The sequence below is a fragment of the Pteropus alecto genome, unplaced genomic scaffold (genome assembly GCF_000325575.1).
Source record: "Pteropus alecto unplaced genomic scaffold, ASM32557v1 scaffold164, whole genome shotgun sequence".
NCBI lineage: Eukaryota > Metazoa > Chordata > Mammalia > Chiroptera > Pteropodidae > Pteropus > Pteropus alecto.
Genome location: NW_006439568.1, coordinates 4,442,282 through 4,447,406, shown reverse-complemented (window position 1 = coordinate 4,447,406; position 5,125 = coordinate 4,442,282).

Below are 5,125 nucleotides of genomic sequence, written 5' to 3'. Positions count from 1 at the left end.
GACCTTCTGGAATCCAGCCCTGTCAAGTGTTCAGATCGGCCCTGGAGTGCAGTGTCAATGTCCGACCAACTTTAATATATCCTTTGGATGTTAAAGTTGAAAAAAACAAGCCCCATTCTGTTGGTCTGGTCTACTGGGAGAATTCTGGCTCTACCTTAAATGTCAGGAAAAGACACAAAGAGAGTTGGTGTTTACCGTATAGCACACACATACATATCCCCAAGCCCAATCCCAAATGCATCTCTACCGCCCCCATGTAACTCTAGCAGCATACTTTCAATTCATGAAAATATATGTCTCAGATAATTTTATAATTTCTGCCTTAACTTTATGTCCCGACTTTCTCTGGGAGATGTCTCAGTTTTGGGTATGGACATATGGGAACCTAAAATAAATAGGGGCTCCTTGCCCCTATTTTTGATTAAAGTCAATATCATAACAAGTCAAGACTCAGGTTTTGTGAGCAGCAAGACTTGGGAAAATCTTGACATTTCCTCTCAGTATCTGTGTGGTCTTGGGCAACTTAACTTAGCCTCTTCCAGCCTCAGTTTCTCCATCTGTTAAATGGGAATAAACATCTTCGTCGCAGAGGAAGGATGTGTGGGAAGCATTCAGTAAAGTGCCTGGCACGGTTCAGGTTCACTGTGGTAATTTATGGTTAGTATTATATTATTACTCTGAAAATAATCTCATTAGATACCAATAGTTTTTCGTGCCTAGTTTTCAGCATCTAATTCGGTCTCTGCTCACTCTGTTTCCTGTGTCTTAAGCAATTGCTATGTTCCTCACTATGCACTCGGCCTCCAGGAGGCTTGGGTTCCAGTCCAGGCTCTGTCATGGACTGGCCGTGTGTCTTTGGACAAATCACTTAACTTCCCTGTACTTACTTTCTCACCGGGTGGTATAAAGTGGGCCAGGTAACCTCTGAGCCCACCTCTTCCAGCTCACCCTGTGGTTTGTGCCCTGAGATCTCCAGAGCAGGGACTGCTAAAGGCTGAGCTTCAGAGCTTCTGCATATCTCTGGCCTGAGGCCAGAGGCTTCCAGTTGGTATTCTTTATTATTTTGTCCTTTTGAGTAAAGTCAGACAGGCTCCAGTTTCCTCGGAGACTTTTGCATTGATGACACAGGACACTTGGACTCAGGAAACCTCACTTTCCTGTCTGGGAGCACTGGGCCTGGATTCCCGTAGCCGGGCAGGCTGGTTCGGGCCATCAGGAGGTCTGACAACACCCGGCGAGGAAGCCGCGAATGTGCCCCACCACACACCACCAGTCCTACTAAGACCCTTCGAGGCAAGGTGGACTTCCACACTAACCAGTGAACCACAGCTGTTCATTCCAAGGAGCTGCGTTTCAAGAACATGGAAACCTACAATTACAGGCCTTGAAACAGCGCCTCAAATCTGGAAGGCTGTTCTTTGTCGTGTTCAGAGTATCTCCTGTTCCCATAGTCGGCACGTGAAGGAGAAAAACGAGGAACAGATAATAAGCCTTCGGTGAACTGGATCATTAAAAGCTGTAGTAAGGAACTTGCCTCTTGCTATGTGATTTTCAAACTTTTCTATGTACATGAGTGCCTGTCGATGTCTGTATCTGTTTGGCTGGCTGTTTTTAAACAGCTTGTGGAAAGCTGACCAAGGACTTTGTACTCCAGATAATGGCAGAAAGGCAGCCTGCTCCTTGATTCCAGTGTTGTTGTGACGACTGTGCTCTGAGAGTTAAAAGCCTAACCCTATTTTTACTAGGCCAGTAGTGCAAGTGACGGCATTCCCGACTCTTCCTCCACCCTGCCCCGCCACCAGAAGAAATCTTCATATTTTCCCCCTTGGGAGAGCAAGGGAAAAAACAGGCTGACAGAGATGACATCAATAGATTGTTAGTAGATTGTTGGTATATAACCCGGCTGTCAGGCCCCCCTTGTCTCTGCACACTGCATCCTGACCTGATACATCATTTATGACACAGATCAGCTTTCTGGGCTCTAAATCAAATTGGGAAGAAATAAACAATATGATCAAGGATGCATTCTTGCTCTCCCATTTTAGCACTGTGAGTCACAAAGAATAATACACTGCCTTGGCCTCTCAGCTCCCCAGAGCAGGCACTCCCTGATGGTGAGATAGGCGTTTAAGCAGGAACATCACTCCCTCCAGGCCACTGAGACATGGTCTGGCAATTTTCTGCTGTGGTATAGAAGGTGGATGACCTATAGAGGGAGGTCCGTTGGGAGGGTGAAATTTCCTCCCTTAGAAGTAGGGCAGTAGAATCCATAGGAAAAATGTGAATTGAACAAGATAAGGGTCTAATTAATTAAGGGTCCATCCATCTACCCGTCCGTCTATCCATCCATCCATCCATCCATCCATCCATCCATCCATCCATCCATCCATCCATCCATCCATCTATCCATCTATCCATCTATCCATCCATCCATTTATCCATATCCATCCATCCATCCATCCATCCATCCATCCATCCATCCATTTATCCATCCATCCATCCATCCATCCATCCATCCATCCATCCATCCATCCATCCATCCATCCATCCAGTAAGCCAAGGTCCTGCCCTCATGGTGCTCATAGTCTGGTAGGAAAGACATAAATAATTTAAGTGTCCTAAGTGTTCTGAAGGGAAGCCTTCCTCAACCTCTCTCCTTATCACATCACCCCATCCCACCATGGATTCCAGGTCCTCATAGAAGGAGAATTTTATACGTAGATCTTTGAAAAGCTCTCATATTGGGTTGAATTTTAGTCATGTGTTTCCATGTCTCTCTCCAGTACTGCAGCAACTTGAGGGCAGGAAGAAGTCTTATACCCTTGCCCCTTATTAGGAAAGGCAGAGGAATTTGCTGGCAGAGATCGACACTCAAGACTGTTTGTCTTTTCCAGACTGTTTATATTTTTACTAGTGGCTTTCTTTAAAGTTTTTTTTTTTTTTAAAAATCTTTAGTCTATGTTTTTCTAATGATCAAAAGTAAAAGTAAAGGAATATTTTCTAACTTCCTGCTAGGGAAGAAAAAGAATTTGAAACACCTTTGCTTTTTTCTCCCTGGTTTTTGTAAAGATAACCTATATTTTAAGGCCCAGATTGTTGTCATCAAATTGTTTTATATATTAGATCTTATCTTTTAAGAATGGATTTTTGCTTTTGCTGTTTGCTTTTGAATCATGTTTACAACAATTATTTAAACTTAGCTCCATACTTTGCTGATTTACATTTTCACTGGCAGTTCTTTTATGCCACGACTTTCTCGTCTGACTCATCTTTTGATTAACTGGAGTTCATTGACTCATAATATTTTTTTAAGGAAAATAGGAGAGAGGTGCATTTTTCTGAATCTTTCCTTATCTAAGAGTCTCTTTTTCATTTTCTACCATCTATGAGCAACAATTTGGCTGGATGTGATAGTTTAGGGTCAAAAATTTTTTTCTTATTATGAATTATTTTTTCTTATTATGAATTATTTTTTTTCTTCCAGTTACAAGTAAGTCATGGGGATGTAATGTATAGCATGGTGACTATAGTTAATAATATTGTATTATATATTTGCTAAATATACAATGTAAAGTTGCTAAAAGAGTAGATCTTAAAAGTTCTCATCACAAGAAAAAAATTTGTAACTATGCATGATGATATGATGATGAAAGTTAACAAGATTTACTGTGGTGATCTTTTGTAATATATATAAATATTAATCATGCTGTATACCTGCAACTAATATAAAGATATATGTCAATTATATCTCAGTTAAAAATATTTTTTCTCATCAAAACTTTCTGAATGCCTGCATGTTATTCTGGAAAAAATGCTGCAGAATAGAAGTTTGAGAATTGATGGATTTATATCTTCTTTTGTTTTTTAAAATTCTTTTAAAAAATTCTTTTGTTAAAAAACATTGCCAGGGTATGCCCAGGTATATGCTCTTTTTACAAATTTTGCCTGTAAAAACATGGCTGTTTGTATACTTTGATTGTATACTTTGAGCTTTACTCAGCCCAGGAAAATTTTCTTCATTTTTATCTTTGATTATTACTTCAATTGGAGTTTTGTTTCTTCACGAACAACACACATACACACACATATTCGTTTAGAGTTTACATGCAATATTATATTAGTTTCAGATATACAACATAGTGACTGGACATTTATGTAACTTACCAAGTGATCACCCCGATAAATCCACACGTAGTTGTTACAATATTATTGACTAGGGGATGTAAAGTATAGGGATGTAACTTACCAAGTGATCACCCCGATAAATCCACATGTAGTTGTTACAATATTATTGACTATATTCCCTATGCTATACTTTACATCTCCATGACTGTTTTGTAACTACCAATTTGTACCTCTTAATCCCTTCCTCCTCTTCATCAATCCTCCCAAATCTCTCCCATCTAGCAACTATCAAAATGTTCTGTGCATCTATGGGTTTGTTTCTGTTATATTTATTCCCTTATTTTGTTTTTTATATTCCTCATATAAATGAAATCATATGGTAATTGTCTTTCTCTGTCTGATTTATTTCACTCAGCATGATATCCTCTGGTTCCGTTCATGTAGTTGCAGATGGTAAGATTTCATTCTTTTTTATGGCCAAGTGATATTTCATTGTGTGTGTGTACATATATATTGCATCTTCTTTATCTAGTCTTCTATTGATGAACATTTAGGTTGCTTCCATATCTTGGCTATTGTAAATAATGCTACAATGAACACATAGATGCATATGTCTTTTTGAATTAGTGTTTTGGGTTTCTTTGGGTAAATATCCAGAAGTGGAATTACTGGGTCCTACTTTGTCTCTTGTTAAATAGCTTTTGTTTTAAAGTCTATTTTGTCTGGTATAAGTATTGCTACACCAGCTTTTTCCCCCTCCTTTTCATGAAATATTTCTTTCCATCCCTTTACTTTCACTCTATGTATGTCTCTTGATCTGAATTGAATCTCTTGTAGGCAGCATATGTAAGGGTCTTATTTTCTTATCCATTCAGCCACCCTATGTATTTTGATGGGAGCATTTAATTCATTTACATTTAAAGTTGTCCCAGAGGCTGCTTAAGCTATCTTTATTTTTTTTGGATTCCTTTTTTTAATTTTTAGTATTTTGATTAGGTGT